The following is a 17,708-nucleotide window of genomic DNA, read 5'->3' as shown; positions in this document are numbered from 1 at the left end:
TATTTGTTACAGTAAGATAAATGAAAACTAGGACCCCCAATTCTAGTGTTTCTGTCTTGCCCAAGTCGATGAATCCCTAGAGTAATTTGTCAGGTTTCTTTCTAGAGGATCTTATTCTGGCTGGTCTTAGGTGTTCTTCAGAACCTTATTTTTAACAAATGCCCTCTAATGTTTCTGAAGACTAGTTAGAGTTTACTCTATCAATCTCCTCACTTGTCAAGCCAAACCTGACATCCAAGGATATAGCAGAACTCACCAAATGATATTCACAAACTGGTGATATTAACCAAAGAGCTGAGAGAACTGACAACTAAAATTATCCTTTTAACTTTTAGAAAATATTTTAATGTTTTTGTAGTCCTAAAGAAAACTGGTTTTGAAAAATTCATAACATAAGTATAATCATACATAAATAAATAGGAATCAGACATAACCATATTACTTCCAGATGAACTCTTTCAAATTTGGTGAATCTGGCTTGTTTAGTTGGTATGGTTTTACTCACAGGTTAACTATATTTGATTATATTATTAACCACAATACTCTTTTTTCCTGGCAGTCAGACATTGAAATTATGACATCATGCATGCTAGGCACGTGTTACACCACTGATCTACAATCTCAGTCTACAATATGCTTTTTACATGTCTTCAAAATATTACATTGATGATCTTTGAATTTCACCTCAGTGAACAGACCAAGTAAGAAAGCCATCTTTTCTTTTTCAATGGTTTTTCCCCATATTCTCACTAACTCTGATGAGATTAGCCATGTGCTTTATTTAGGAATTTATTGCTATGAAGAGACACTATGACCATAGCAACTCTTCCAATAGAGGGCTAATACTCAATATATAGAAAGAACTCAAGAAGTTAGACCTCAGAGAATCAGATAACCCTGTTAAAAAATGGTATACAGAGCTAAACAAAGAATTCTCAACTGAGGAATATACAATGGTCAAGAAACACCTAAATAAACGTTCAACATCCTTAGTCATCAGGGAAATGCAAATCCAAACAAACCTGAGCTTCTACCTCACACCAGTCAGAATGGCTAAGATCAAAAATTCAGGTGACAACAGATGCTGGTAAGGATGTGGAGAAAGAGGAACACTCCTGGATTGTTGCTGGGATTGCAAGCTGGTACAACCACTCTGAAAGTCAGTCTGTCAGTTCCTGAAATCATTGAACATAGTATTATCTGAGGACCCAGCTATATCACTACTGGGCATATACCCAAAATATGCTCCAGCATATACCAAGGACAAATTCTCCACTGTGTTCATAGCAGCCTTATTTATAATAGCCAGAAGCCAGAAAGAACCCATATGTCCTTCAACAGAGAAATGGATACAGAAAGTGGGGTACATTTATACTACTCAACTATTAAAAACAATGACTTCATGAAACTCTTAGGCAAAAGGATGGAACTAGAAAATATCCTCTCCAGTTAGGTAACCCAGTCACAAAGAACACACATGGTATGCAATCACTGAGAAGTGGATATTAGCTTGTAACATGCAAGATACAATTTACAGACCACATGAAGCTCAAGAAAAAGATAGACCGAAATATGGATGCTTCAGTCCTTCTTAAAAGAGGGAACAAAATACTCACAGGAGGAAATACAGAGACAAAATGTGGAGAAGAGACTGGAGGAAATGTCATCCAGAGAGTGCCCCACCTGGGGATCCCATATACAGTCACCAAAACCAGACACTTTTGCAGATGCCAAAAAGTGTTTGCTGACAGCAACCTAATATAGCTGTCTCCTGAGAGGCTCTTCAAGAACCTGAAAAATACAGAGGTGGATACCAGCAGTCAACCATTGAACTGAGCATGGATTCCCCAATGGAGGAGTTAGAGAAAGAACTGAAGGAGCTGAAGGGGTTTGCAACCCATAGGAAAAATAACAATATCAACCAACCCCTAGAGCTCTGAGGGACTAAACCACCAACCAAAGAGTACACATGGAGTGACTGTTGGCCCCAGTAGCATATGTAGCAGAGAATGGCCTTGTCAGGCATTAATTGGGAGGAGAGGCCCTTGGTCCTGTGAAGGCTGGATGCTCCAGTATAGGGGAATGCTAGGGTGTGGAGGCAGGAAAGAGTGGGTAGCTGGGTCAGGGAGCATTCTCATAGAATGGGGGGTCTGAACTGGGATAGGGGGTTTCCAGAGGGGATACTGAGAAAAAGGATAATATTTGAAATTTAAATAAATAAAATATCCAATAAAAACGTTTCATAGAAAATGATAAAAAGTTCATCTGAACTATAATAAATATCGCTAGACAAGAACAATATATGAGAACAATGCATATACAAATGACAGTATGCCTTATAACTAAGAATATCTCACTTGTTACATAAAATTGTCAGTGTATATTATTGCATGTATATTATTGCAAACTGAGTATGGTAAGTATGGTAAGTTGTTTAGTAATCTACTACCTGATTCTTAATGCTAGATGCTTGGAACAATAAAAATCTATATTATAAAATACTAAAAAAAAATTTTAACTGTGGCTGACTTTATAGTTTAGAAGTTTAGTCCATTATCATCATGGAGGGATGCTGGCAGACATGGTTCTGGAAATGGAACCAAGAGTTCTACAACTTAATCCACCATCAGCAGGAAGTAATGGTGAGCTATGTGACCTGGCTTAGGTTCTGAAAGCTCATGCCCACTTCCTAGTCACATACCTCCTCCAAATGGCCATAGCTAATCAAACAAGGTCACACCTGCCAATAGTGCCATTCCCTATGGGCCTATGGGGGCCATTTTCATTCAAACCACCACAGCATACATGTGCGAACCCATTACTAAATATAAAGGGAATAAAAGTATTGCTAGGTACCATAAGCTTGAACATGCTGATTCTCATCCTAATGGCTCTGACCCAAATGAAAGTAATGTGCTTTTTAGGTACATGTCATTAGTCTTAGATTTAAGAGCATCATCGAAACAACCCAGGAAATGAAATATTTATAAAAGCATGTTGTACCTCAGTCTTCAGACATGAATGTTTAGGAAGGGTGAGAATTACCTCAAAACTCCTGGACATTAAACCATGCCTCTGCTAACTGAGCTACCTAATCACATTCCATTGAATCAATTGCCAGGATTAATGTAACTTTTGGTCGTATTTGGAATCTAAAGGAAATAAACTAAACTTATCATAGACGTCAACTAGAATGCAGTGGAAGAAACAAATTAAAACTAAAACATAAAGGTCAGCGGTCATGAAATTAAGATCAAATGAAAAAAAAACAACCTTGATCATCAGTGTATATATAGATTCCCTGAATACATTCCTAACAGAGTATCTTTTGTGCAGGTATTCATTTACTTTCCCTCAATAATGTTCAGCACAATTTATAATGTGTGCTCACAGGACCTGCTTTTGTTTAATCAATGTCCAATCACTTTAACTCACTACTGAATCAGAAATATTTAGTAAAATTCATAATTATATCTACTATGTATGATAGGTAAATGTTTAAAACGAATGAAGAACCCTTTGAATTTTTTTTTGGATTTTTGGGGTGTATTTTATTTATTTACATTTCAAATGTTATCCCCATTCCTAGTTTCTCTTCTGGAAACACTCTATCCCATCCCCTATTCCCCTGCTCCAATGAGCGTGTTCCCTATCCAACCACCAACCTCTGCCTTCCTGTCTTGGCATTTCTCTACACTGGACCATTGAGTCTTCACAGGACCAAGTTCCTCTCCTCCCATGGAAGTCCAAAAGGGACATCTTCTGCTACATATGTGGATGGAGCCAGGGATCCTTCCATGTGTATTCTTTGGTTGGTGGTTTAGTCCCCAGGAACTCTAGGATGTCTGGTTGGTTGATATTGTTGTTCTTCCTATGGGTTGCAAACCCCTTCAGATCCTTCAGTCCTTTCTCTAACTCCTCTATTGGTGACCCCATGCTCAGTCCAATGGTTGACTGCAAGCATCCACCTCTGTATTTCTCAGGTTCTGGCAAAGCCTCTCAGGAGACAGCAAGTTCCTGTCATTAAGCACTTCTTGGCATCCGCAATAGTATCTAGATTTGGTGGCTGCACATGGGATGGAATCCTGGGTGGGGCAGTCTCTGGATGGCCTTTCCTTCAGTCTCTGCTTCACACTTTGTCTCTGTACTTCCTCTCTTGAGTATTTTGTGAAACTTTTCCAATATCATAAGCAAAATCTAATAAGGAAATTTAGCTAGTCAACCTGAAATATACAGAATTGAAAGACAGAAGAAAGATGAATGATTCACTCCTTTTATCTAAACATCAAACTATTACCTTTTTTAAAAAATATGTAACACTTCACGAATTTATGTGTCATGCTTTCACAGGGGCCATGCTAATCTTCTCTGTACAAATTGGTAAATTTTAGTATATGTCCTGCAGAAGCATGCACCAAACTAATACTTTCATTGATCATTTAGTATTCATGTACCTAGCAGTACAATGGATTAGTTAAAATTTTCTTTACTTTTTAATTCTATGTGGATTGATAGTAAAAGTTTTAATAATTATTAATTGGATTGTTGAAAATATGTATGGATTTTTGTATGCAGGAGCAAAGCCTTATCTTAAATGTCTCAAAATTCTTACTGTAATAAATGGCTTATTTAATCATTGATGTGAGATGAATAAGATCATTAAGTTCAAGTGAGAGAAATTTTCTATTATATCTACCACCCCAAAGTTAATTTCTACTGAAAATTTTTCAGTTTTGTTAAGGGTTAGTCAATTGTTATTTTGTGAGAAAGTCATAGAAAACTCAAGTGTGTTTTGAATTAAAACATCTCAATGTTCTATATAATAGTTTTTATAAGATTAATACAGCTTATAAGCCTATTATCAATTAATTATTGAAATTTCTCAACTATGTGATTATTTTAATTTTCATATAGTATTTGCCTCTTCAATGTAGTAGTTTCAAATTTTAACATATACTTAGAGTCTCAAAAACACTTTTTTCAGAGAATTATCTCATACAAAACCTTTAGCATATAACTGCCATGTAAATCAATAAAAGCAATTTAATATTTTGCCATAGAGGCAGAAAGCCATAAAGTATACTCACATACATTCACACACACACACACACACACACACACACACACACACATATACATATATATATATATATAACATGTATAAGACATGTGCATATTAATCTACTGAGATATATTCAGTAGATTGATATTTATTGATATATTCTTGATGATGGACAGGAAATTTAAGACATGATATAGAAACTACTTGTCATTTCTCAGATTCCAAGTATTTGCCAATAGAAAACAGTGAGATCCATACCATTGAATTGATCTAATTCAGAGCTCTAGAGTGCAGTTAGATGCTAGTTTCACATTCTTATGCATTGTAGTTTAGCTGCTTGTGTAAGTGTGCAGAGGACTAATGGACCAGTCGCAGAAATTATCAAAACAATGAGGAGTACTTCTGTCAAGAGACTATTATACAATTATAATTAAAATCCATTAGTGATTACAATTTTGGTCACCCTCCTCCCCTTTGGCGAGCATTCTTTTCTTCCAGCTCAGTAGGCTAATTTTACAGAATAATTTTCCTGATGCTGAAGCACACCAACTGTGTTCGTGTATCTAAAGATGGCTTGCACATTAACACACTGTAATTTCAGGTCTGTATGATGTCAGATTTGAAGAAATAGAGAGAGAAGACTCCCAGGGCATATACTCTTCAGCTTACTAGGGCGGAGTATGCCTAAGAACTGAAAAAGAACTGAAAATAAAAGGGCCACATTGAAATCCTCATTTTTTAACTAGAAATACCCTTTCACTTAACAACCTCATTCTTTGTTAAAACCTTGTCATCTGTTCAGAGGATAAAGGCACTATACATTCTTGACTTCAGTGATTTCCATCACCAAGATGAAATCTTTATGAATAATGAAGAATTGGAATTTCTTTGTGGAAAGCCTGTTTCATATTAGCAGACAAGCACCTTTCCACAAAGCAACACGTAGGCTTCAAAATGGAAAGAGAGTATTAATGATATGAAATTAGTGGTAGAGATATTGTCAACATCTTCTTGTCTGCCACACTTGGACACCTGTATTTGGTAATCGTTGGAAATCAATAATCATGAAGCCAAATGTTGGCACTCTACATTGGGGTTCTTATATAATAACTCAGATTTGGGGACAAAGGGGAAGATGTGTCTGAAATATGAAGAGTTAAAAAGGGGAGAGTCATCAATGATATACAAAAATAGGACACTCTCTATGTGAAAAATATTATTTACTGTAAAGTATGGAGACTGAAGAAGCAAAGCTTAGATATCTGATGTTAAAGTAATAGCAACATACAGCTCTAAAACTGGCAAAGCATTTGCTACTCAAAAATGCTTATCACCAGCAATAAATACCAATTGTTCTAGAGTCCTTTCAAGAAAAGTATATGCTAGGACATTCTTCTTGATTTAATTATGCAGTCCAAGCCACAGTGGAGCCTGGGAATTGATTTTTTCATATACCTGTAGTTATCTTCCAAAACTGAGGATCAGAGAAAAACAACAGGACTTTAAAGAAATTTCTTCTCATAGCCCACTTCAAATTGATTTTTTTCATGCAAACATCATAAAAGAATGTAGTGATGTGTCCTTAAGATATAACTAAATATTATCTAGAGAAGTAGTGAGTGGAAACTATGATCAAATTAATCACGTGAGAAATCTACAAATTCCAGATGAAAGCCATTTGAGTTCATTTTGAAGAGGGTGTTTAGAACAACGGTTGTGACAAGCATTATGGAGATGTCACAAAGAAGAGTTGGGTTGCAGCAAAGAGAAGCTGGTGCCATTAGAATTCTTTCAGGAATGTGAAGTCAAGTAAAGTCCTGCAAAAACACATACTCAGCACTCTCCCTACTATGATTGAATGGACTTTCATAAGGATGGTGCAGAAGACTAGAACCTTGACTTCAATAAGTAAATCCTTTTTAATCACTAAATGGTAATCCACGGACAACCTATATAAGCCTTTGATCACATGTCCAAAGGCAATTAAGCAGAACTTTAGAAACTCTTATAATTAGTGAAGAGATAGTCATGATCTTACAGATATGATAAATCAGATTATAAAAAATATGATTCATTTTACATGATGGCAACAAGAGTTAAATTCCCTTTTCTAGGGACGTTCCAAATCAATCTACTAAGGAATATAGGGGAGAATGGATTTGGATAGTTATAAAGTTTGCAAATGAAAGACTCAACAAGTTTTAGAAGACGTTAAAGAAAAAGAATATTCTGCAATCCTATGATAATCACATGTGCCAATCCCGGCATGATGCACAAGGGACAGTGTGACAAAGATTTCCACCACTGAAGCAGAGCCAGCAGAACCTCCACCATTGTTGATAGTAGCTGGTCATGGGGCTTGTTTATATAATAATGTATATATTTTGCTTTATGTCCCTGCTAAGGTTGATGACTTCATTATAATTGGAAAGGCTGTGATTTGGGCAAGTGAGAATGTATCTCTGTAATGCTGAGATCTTCAGAACATCCATTAAGACCCTGAGAAAGAACTCTGAAAACATGAGTTCAAAAATACATAACTCAGTGTAAGAGCTGTCTTTCATAGGATTTCTTAACTATGCAAAATATAAGGATGCAATATCAATTGTAATGAGGGGCTTCATGGACTAAAAGAACAGAGGCAGTTGCACTAATGAGCTAGCTTGTCAGAAAGATAATACGGTAGAAGATAAAGGGATTTTGGGCATAGTGATCTAAGGACAGGATCCTACACAGCTAGCTTATTGTTTGTGCTACAAAGGCAGGTAGATCTCTGAATTCATTGGCTATGCTTTACAAAATATCTCTTTGTTATCATCTTCTAGGAATCAATGGGCTAAGGTCTAAAATGATGATTCATGGGATAATCAAATGGAACCCAAGATAAATGGCTGAATTGATCTGCAAATAAAAGACTGGGCTTTCATTTGCAAGAGATGAGATATCAGGAGACCTATTGCAGTTCTTTCCTAGGATTTATCTGGTAGGCTTTTTGTCTGTGGTTAGAAAACCCAAGACTTTATTTATAATAGGTTTTCAGAAAATCTACGAGCTACCCAAAGAGCTTTGAGAATATATTCTAGCAAGAGAGAGCTGTCTCAAGCAGGGAGCTGTCTCAAGCAGAGTGATATTTCATGCTGCAAGATGTCTCTGGCAGACTACAGAGCTATCAGCTTGTACCCACCACTGACTTTGAGGTGCTTCTTCTGCAGCTCCCAAGCAGCCCTTCCTCATGTCCCCTGACTAAGCCAAAAATGGTCCTTGTCACACATGAGAATCTCAAACTGTGTAGTGACTATATTAATAGGCTTGGATCCCACTTGAAGTCAACATCCAGTGGACATCTATTGTAGTTCCTGGTGCATATTAGTTTATATCTGTTACGTCTGAATTGTGCCCCATTTGGGTCTCCTTCACTGCTCACCATGAAAGGCATTGTCATCAAGCCACTTCTCTTGTTAGAAATGCAAACACAAATGCTTAGCCTGTGTATTCTTCACAGTGTGTGACTAAAGTTGGGATATTTAAACTCTCCATTGAAATCACAATGCATAAAGTCCATCAGTATCAATGGTCATAAAGTTTCTAACTTATGAAGGTCACCAAATCATATTCCTTCTAACAAAAAAGAATAGAAAACTAACCTATAAAACTTCACTCTTTTGCCTGACTACCTATGTCTATGTTAAATCATTGGGTGTTTGTGTATGTATCAAATTTAAGTCAAAATTTGGGATAAATACAAAAGGTTGATATCATAGATATTCACATTTATTCCTAATGTCTACAATTGGAAGTTATCCTTTTAACTCCCAAGTTGGGCATTATTTCACGAACCCCTCTACAATCAAGTTTGTTCTGCTTTCTAACTCAGGATAATGTGTACAGTATATAATTATTTTTCTCCAAAAGCTCATACGTTTAAGGTTTCATTATTTACATTATCCCAGGACCTATCAAAGAACCATCCTAAACAAATATATTTCCTTTTATCTATGGTTAGATGTGTCTTTCTATGGCTTAAGTGTGTCCTTCAAAAGAGCACAAGGCAGAGAGGGGTGAGGATAAGAGAGTTGCTAAAAGTCTTTTTTGTAAGGAAGCCTAGTTAGAAGTAAATAGTAACATCTGGAAAAGGAATTAATGCTGGTCTGACAGAGCAGTTAGTTCTCACAGGAGACTTCTACATATTCCTCACTGCTGATTTTCTGTGATGTATGGCAATTCTGATGTGATTTCTGACTATGATCTTGAGTCCTACATTACTGGTTTGTCTCTTATGTTAACTGACCTCTTCCTTTACATAAAAATAACACCTGGTTTTGTACTGGAAGCTGTGCCAGTGAGTAATTAGAAATATAATATTAATAGTTAAAGGTAAACCAGACTGTTTTCTTTTTAAATGCTACAGAAACGTCTAAATTCAGAATATTCTATAGTGATGTTGAGATGCTGCAGGGACTTAAGGAACACTCATGTGTGGGTGAAATCATGAATCTGTAGCTTCATTTAAGACCATAGAAATTGGATTTCTCTGTGCCTTGTACATTGGGTCTCTGTGTAAGATTATATTTAGGGAAAAGATGGGTTATGGTGGTTGAAAAAGGATCCCCCACTGCATGTGTGTGTGTGTGTGTGCACGCGCATGTGCATGCATGTGTATGTGTGTGTGTGTGTGTGTGTGTGTGTGTGTGTGTGTGTGTGTATGTGTGTGTGTGGTTAATCACCTTCCCCCTTTATCAGTTGATGGACATTTATACTTTTTGGTTGGTATAAAAATAGTGCTATGAATTCAAGGCCCATACCTAAACATAGTAAGAGCCATATACAGCAAACCAGTTGCTAACATTAAACTAAATGGAGAGAAACTTGAATCAATCCCATTAAAATCAGGGACTAGACAAGGCTTCCCACTCTCTCCCTACTTATTCAATATAGTTCTCGAAGTTCTAGCCAGAGCAATCAGACAACAAAAGGAGGTCAAGGGGATACAGATCAGAAAAGAAGTCAAAATATCACTATTTGCAGATGATATGATAGTATATTTAAGTGATCCCAAAAGTTCCACCAGAGAACTACTAAAGCTGATAAACAACTTCAGCAAAGTGGCTGGGTATAAAATTAACTCAAATCAGTAGCCTTCCTCTACACAAAAGAGAAACAAGCCGAGAAAGAAATTAGGGAAACGACACCTTTCATAATAGACCCAAATAATATAAAGTACCTCGGTGTAACTTTAACCAAGCAAGTAAAAGATCTGTACAATAAGAACTTCAAGGCTCTGAAGAAAGAAATTGAAGAAGACCTCAGAAGATGGAAAGATCTCCCATGCTCATGGATTGGCAGGATTAATATAGTAAAAATGGCCATTTTACCAAAAGTGATCTACAAATTCAATGCAATCCCCATCAAAATACCAATCCAATTCTTCAAAGAGTTAGACAGAACAATTTGCAAATTCATCTGGAATAACAAAAACCCAGGATAGCTAAAACTATCCTCAACAATAAAAGGACTTCAGGGAGAATCACTATCCCTGAACTCAAGCAGTATTACCGAGCAATAGTGATAAAAACTGCATGGTATTGGTACAGAGACAGACAGATAGACCAATGGAATAGAATTGAAGACCCAGAAATGAACCCACACACCTATGGGCACTTGGTTTTTGACAAAGGAGCCAAAACCATCCAATGGAAAAAAGCATTTTCAGCAAATGGTGCTGGTTCAACTGGAGGTCAACATGTAGAAGAATGCAGATTGATCCATGCTTATCACCCTGTACAAAGCTTAAGTCCAAGTGGATCAAGGACCTCCACATCAAACCAGATACACTCAAACTAATAGAAGAAAAACTAGGGAAGCATCTGGAACACATGGGCACTGGAAAAAATTTCCTGAACAAAACACCAATGGCTTATGCTCTAAGATCAAGAATCGACAAATGGGATCTCATAAAACTGCAAAGCATCTGTAAGGCAAAGGACACTGTGGTTAGGACAAAACGGCAACCAACAGATTGGGGAAAAATCTTTACCAGTCCTACAACAGATAGAGGCCTTATATCCAAAATATACAAAGAACTCAAGAAGTTAGACCGCAGGGAGACAAATAACCCTATTAAAAAATGGGGTTCAGAGCTAAACAAAGAATTCACAGCTGAGGAATGCCGAATGGCTGAGAAACACCTAAAGAAATGTTCAACATCTTTAGTCATAAGGGAAATGCAAATCAAAACAACCCTGAGATTTCACCTCACACCAGTGAGAATGGCTAAGATCAAAAACTCAGGTGACAGCAGATGCTGGCGAGGATGCGGAGAAAGAGGAACACTCCTCCACTGTTGGTGGGATTGCAGACTGGTACAACAGTTCTGGAAATCAGTCTGGAGGTTCCTCAGAAAATTGGACATTGAACTGCCTGAGGATCCAGCTATACGTCTCTTGGGCATATACCAAAAGATGCCCCAACATATAAAAAAGACACGTGCTACACTATGTTCATGGCAGCCTTATTTATAATAGCCAGAAGCTGGAAAGAACCCAAATGCCCTTCAACAGAGGAATGGATACAGAAAATGTGGTACATCTACACAATGGAATATTACTCAGCTATCAAAAACAATGACTTTATGAAATTCGTAGGCAAATGGTTGGAACGGGAAAATATCATCCTGAGTGAGGTAACCCAATCACAGAGAAACACACATGGTATGCACTCATTGATAAGTGGCTATTAGCCCAAATGCTTGAATTACCCTAGATGCCTAGAACAAATGAAACTCAAGACGGATGATCAAAATGTGAATGCTTCACTCCTTCTTTAAAATGGGAACAAGAATACCCTTGGCAGGGAATAGAGAGGCAAAGATTAAAACAGACACAGAAGGAACACCCATTCAGAGCCTGCCCCACATGTGGCCCATACATATACAGCCACCCAATTAGACAAGATGGATGAAGCAAAGAAGTGCAGGCCGACAGGAGCCGGATGTAGATCGCTCCTGAGAGACACAGCCAGAATACAGCAAACACAGAGGCGAATGCCAGCAGCAAACCACTGAACTGAGAATAGGTCCCCTATTGAAGGAATCAGAGAAAGAACTGGAAGAGCTTGAAGGGGCTCGAGACCCCATATGTACAACAATGTCAAGCAACCAGAGCTTCCAGGGACTAAGCCACTACCTAAAGACTATACATGGACTGACCCTGGACTCTGACCTCATAGGTAGCAATGAATATCCTAGTAAGAGCACCAGTGGAAGGGGAAGCCCTGGGTCCTGCTAAGACTGAACCCCCAGTGAACTAGACTGGTGGGGGGAGGGCGGCAATGGGGGGAGGATGGGGAGGGGAACACCCACAAAGGAGGGGAGGGGGAAGGATTAGGGGGATGTTTGCCCAGAAACCGGGAAAGGGAATATCACTCGAAATGTAAATAAATACTCAAGTTAATAAAAAAAAAAAGCTACTGATGAATTAATAAAAAAAATAGAGCTATGAATATTCATGTGCAGAGTTTTTGCATAGACATAATATAAGGATTTCTGGGTGATGTGATCTCTATAACCATTGTTCCTGTGGGTTTACTCAGTTGGTTTCCAAAAATTATCCATTCTCACCAGAAACACATGAGGGATTCCATGTTTTCAGGTTTCTACTAAGGGGTGACTTTTCTATCATTTTTTAAATCATCATCCTTACAGTGGAAGTATATGTTCGTGAGCTTCTCACCTGCTTTTTCTGAAAGTTAATGATGTTTATATCTACTCAAATACTTTATGATTTTTTTAAAATTATTTTTGTGTAAAGTGTTCAAAATGTTTACTTATTCTAATTGGATTACTTATATTTTAATATTAAAATCAATGGGATTGGGGCTGGGGATTTAGCTCAGTGGTAGAGCGCTTACCTAGGAAGCGCAAGGCCCTGGGTTCGGTCCCCAGCTCCGAAAAAAAGAACAACAAAAAAAAATCAATGGGATTTATACATAGCCTAGATATAGCTCTTCTATCAGATAAATGATTTGTAAATGTTTTCTTTGTTCTTAGGCTCACTTGTTCATTTTATTACCACTATTATATAAAGCAAAAAAAATTACTTAGAGACCAATTCAATTTGTCTTTTCCTCTCTTCACTTATAATTTGGGTATTACAATTAAGGTTTTATCTGAGTCAAATTCATGATGATTTACCTCTACCTTTTCTTCTAAGAATTTTGCTATTCATATGTTCATAAACATACGGGTATCTAGTTATTTTGGTACCACTTAGTATCGAAAAAAGAGCACTGTTTCTTCTTTGAATTGTGTTAGTATTATCTTAACAAAAAAAAATCAATGGATTTATTTCTGGACTTTAAATCTATTCTGTCTATATGTCTATGTTTTATCACACAGTTTTGATTACCATCATTTTTTAGTAAGTTTTCAAACTAAGATTCAACATTATTCTTCTATTTCAGAATTGTGCTGGCTCCTTTGAGGTCCCCTTTAGATCTCTGTGAATTCTAAATCAGCTTTCTCATTTCTGAAAAGCAGGAAAGTAGAATGAATCTATATGTACAGCATTGTATCTGTACTACAGCAATGGTAGTGTTAGTGCTGTTACTAACAGAATTATCTCTGTGGCTCCATGTTCTGATTGTTCAGGAGTACCCTTTATGTTTTACATCCCCATTCATTTATTAATTATAATAGATTTCATATTCAGGATTTTCTATATGTAAGATTGCACTTAACAGAGTTAATCTTTGTAGCTTCCTTTGCTATCCATAATCCCCTCTTTTGTTTCTTTCACAATTGCTTCCCTAAGAGCCTCAGTATAATGCTGGGTAGAATGTGTAAAGAGTGGTTTTACTCTTGCATATATTCACGGCATTCCCCCAAGTTTTAATTACACAAAGAAACACATACGAGAAGACTTAAGAAATATCTCAAAGGCATTAGGTTTTATTCTAACATTGCTAATCAGTTTTCAATTCAGTGAAATCATCTTTTGAGTTTCTTCCTGCTTTGGCATCTTTCACATACATCCAGCTCACCTTTGCAGGCCTTTCTGAAGTGATATGATATGAATTCTTCTGAAAATATGACAAATGAGAATCCCATTAGAATGTCCCACAAAAGAGCCTGGGTTCAACCCAGAGTGGCCATTCACTGTACAGTCTAAGTCCTGTGGAAGAAGCCTCTCTGTGTCCCTAGAAGGGAAAGGAGTGCCCACCTGCTGAGTCTTTGCTTCTTAAATTTGTGCCTTGAAACCAAACTCCATCTAATACCACAAAATCCTCATCTGTGAAGTGTGTCTCTTGTAACTTTGACTAAGCTGCTCATGTGTCTACACTTGGTTTATAAGTTAGCATGGTTCTTCATCCTATTTGTCAGAGGGTTGTTATAAAAATAATTGTGGGGTGGGGTCTAGGGAGATGGATTTAAGAGTAAGAGCACTTGCTTAGAAAGTACGGGGACCCATGTTCTGAGTTCAATATTCCAGCACCCATGTAAGAAACTGGACATGGCTATACTTACCTATAGAACTAGAATTGTTAGTAGGCTGATCTCAAGAAATTGTGAACCAGCTATCCTAAGAATAAAGGAAAGCTTCCCATCAGGTGATGGATTCTAACTCAAGGCCATAAGTCAGGAAGGCATAGAGAAAGACAACCAAAGTTTTGTTACAGCTTCTACAGAGGAAGTCATATATATGCAGACTCTGCCTATGGATACACACATACATACTGCTGATACCTAAGAAATTCCATACTGTGAGGCAATTCATAATTATGACTGCTTATGTACTCTTAATAGGTAGAAGTTAGTTCATTGGAATTATCTGAAAAAATGGTACCAATAATTTCATCATATTTTCTCCAACATTTTGTTCTTTTAGAACAGTATCTTATAACAAGAAAAGGGTTCGGGGCTAGAAAGATGGTTCAGTAATTAAGAGCACTTATTGCCCTTGCAAAAGGCCTGTGTTCCATTCTTAGCATGTTTAGAATGTCATTAGGATCACAATTGCCTATTTAAATTACTGGGGATCTCTCTCTCTCTGTGTGTGTCTCTGTCTGTCTCTGTTTGTCTCTGTCTCTGTCTGTCTGTCTCTCTCTGTCTCTCTCTCTCTCTCTCTCTCTCTCTCTCTTTCTCTCTGCTCAGCAGGCATTTATGTGGCATATGTACACAGACACACACACACAATATGTATGCATATATACATTTTTAAAATCTCTTTAATATTCACAGGGGATAAAAGAAAGACATTTCAGAATATCTAGTAGCTAGCCATTGCCTTTTAACCCATTCAATCTTTCTCTTAAGTGTGCCTTTAAATCCCAGCCCTGTCCACATGGTAATTGTTCAGTAAGAGTTTCTTGAGTGAACAGCAGAAGGAAGAGAACAAGTGAGGTCATTTCCTTGTATGTGGAGTCACTGGCTGCTTCATAAATTGATTCGATGCTGTTGAATGTGCAGTTTTGTTTTAGTGAAAGATGTGGCTGAGACAAGCAACATTGGAGATTGATCTCTGATAAACCTTTAGCGTTCCTTAGTCTACTAGGTAGCTCCTGGTTTCAGTGAAGATCCCTTACACAGAGTGATTAGGGGAAATTGTTCTCTACTGGCCATCTTGCTTTGGAAGATCACTGTTAGTCCTACTTTGACAAAAGATATTGTGATTAAAGGCTTTGTTTAGAATTAACATGCACCTCTCAGAGTTCAGAACTCAAATATCATCTCATAGCAACTCAGATTTCCTTTTAAAAAAATCTTCTGACCCGCGGATCCCGGCCCGCAGCAGCTCTCTGCTCCCAGACCCAGTGAGAGAGAGACCCAACCTCCTGGTCAGGTGGGCACTCCTGAGGCTGCAGAGCGGAAGAGACCACCAACACTGCTCACCCCTGCCCACATCCCTGGCCCAAGAGGGAACTGTATAAGGCCTCTGGGCTCCCGTGGGGGAGGGCCCAGGAGCGGCAGGACCCCTGCGCCTGAGACACCACCGGAACCTGAAAGAAACAGACCTGATCAACAGTTCTCTGCACCCAAATCCCGTGGGAGGGAGAGCTAAACCTTCAGAGAGGCAGACAAGCCTGGGAAACCAGAAGAGACTGCTCCCTGCACACACATCTCGGACGCCAGAGGAAAAAGCCAAAGACAGTCTGGAATCCTGGTGCACTGAAGCTCCCGGAAGGGGCGGCACAGGTCTTCCTGATTGCTGCCGCTGCAGAGAGCCTGTGGGCAGCACCCATGAGCGAACTTGAGCCTCAGGACCACAGGTAAGACCAAATTTTCTGCTGCAAGAAAGCTGCCTGGTAAACTCAAGACACAGGCCCACAAGAACAGCTGAAGACCTGTAGAGAGGAAAAACTACACGACCGAAAGCAGAACACTCTGTCCCCATAACTGACTGAAAGAGAGGAAAACAGGTCTACAGCACTCCTGACACACAGACTTATAGGACAGTCTAGCCACTGTCAGAAATAGCAGAACAAAGTAACACTAGAGATAATCTGATGGCGAGAGGCAAGCGCAGGAACACAAGCAACAGAAACCAAGACTACATGGCATCATCGGAGCCCAATTCTCCCACCAAAGCAAACACGGAATATCCAAACACACCAGAAAAGCAAGATCTAGTTTCAAAATCATATTTGATCATGATGCTGGAGGACTTCAAGAAAGACATGAAGAACTCCCTTAGAGAACAAGTAGAAGCCTACAGAGAGGAATTGCAAAAATCCCTGAAAGAATTCCAGGAAAACATAAATAAACAAGTAGAAACCCATAGAGAGGAGACACAAAAATCCCTGAAAGAATTCCAGGAAAACACAATCAAACAGTTGAAGGAATTAAAAATGGAAATAGAAGCAATCAAGAAAGAACACATGGAAACAACCCTGGATATAGAAAACCAAAAGAAGAGACAAGGAGCTGTAGATACAAGCTTCACCAACAGAATACAAGAGATGGAAGAGAGAATCTCAGGAGCAGAAGATTCCATAGAAATCATTGACTCAACTGTCAAAGATAATGTAAAGCAGAAAAAGCTACTGGTCCAAAACATACAGGAAATCCAGGACTCAATGAGAAGATCAAACCTAAGGATAATAGGTATAGAAGAGAGTGAAGACTCCCAGCTCAAAGGACCAGTAAATATCTTCAACAAAATCATAGAAGAAAACTTCCCTAACCTAAAAAAAGAGATACCCATAGACATACAAGAAGCCTACAGAACTCCAAATAGATTGGACCAGAAAAGAAACACCTCCCGTCACATAATTGTCAAAACACCAAACGAACAAAATAAAGAAAGAATATTAAAAGCAGTAAGGGAAAAAGGTCAAGTAACATATAAAGGGAGACCTATCAGAATCACACCAGACTTCTCGCCAGAAACTATGAAGGCCAGAAGATCCTGGACTGATGTCATACAGACCCTAAGAGAACACAAATGCCAGCCCAGGTTACTGTATCCAGCAAAACTCTCAATTAACATTGATGGAGAAACCAAGATATTCCATGACAAAACCAAATTTACACAATATCTTTCTACAAATCCAGCACTACAAAGGATAATAAATGGTAAAGCCCAACATAAGGAGGCAAGCTATACCCTAGAAGAAGCAAGAAACTAATCGTCTTGGCAACAAAACAAAGAGA

General features: G+C 38.1%; 1 protein-coding gene and 1 non-coding gene across 16 annotated transcripts in view; one reads left to right on the top strand and one right to left on the bottom strand.

Moving 5' to 3' along the window:
- The window catches only part of Lingo2 (leucine rich repeat and Ig domain containing 2), a 1,315,053-nt gene that overhangs the window by 1,220,561 nt on the left and 76,784 nt on the right, over positions 1-17,708 (top strand).
- On the bottom strand, positions 4,306-4,415 carry U6l1 (U6 spliceosomal RNA like 1). Its single transcript, XR_015621487.1, has one exon. It is a non-coding gene; the product is annotated as a U6 spliceosomal RNA (small nuclear RNA).

The sequence above is a fragment of the Rattus norvegicus genome, chromosome 5 (genome assembly GCF_021556685.1).
Source record: "Rattus norvegicus strain SHRSP/BbbUtx chromosome 5, alternate assembly SHRSP_T2T, whole genome shotgun sequence".
NCBI lineage: Eukaryota > Metazoa > Chordata > Mammalia > Rodentia > Muridae > Rattus > Rattus norvegicus.
This window is presented reverse-complemented; position numbering and strand designations above follow the sequence as displayed.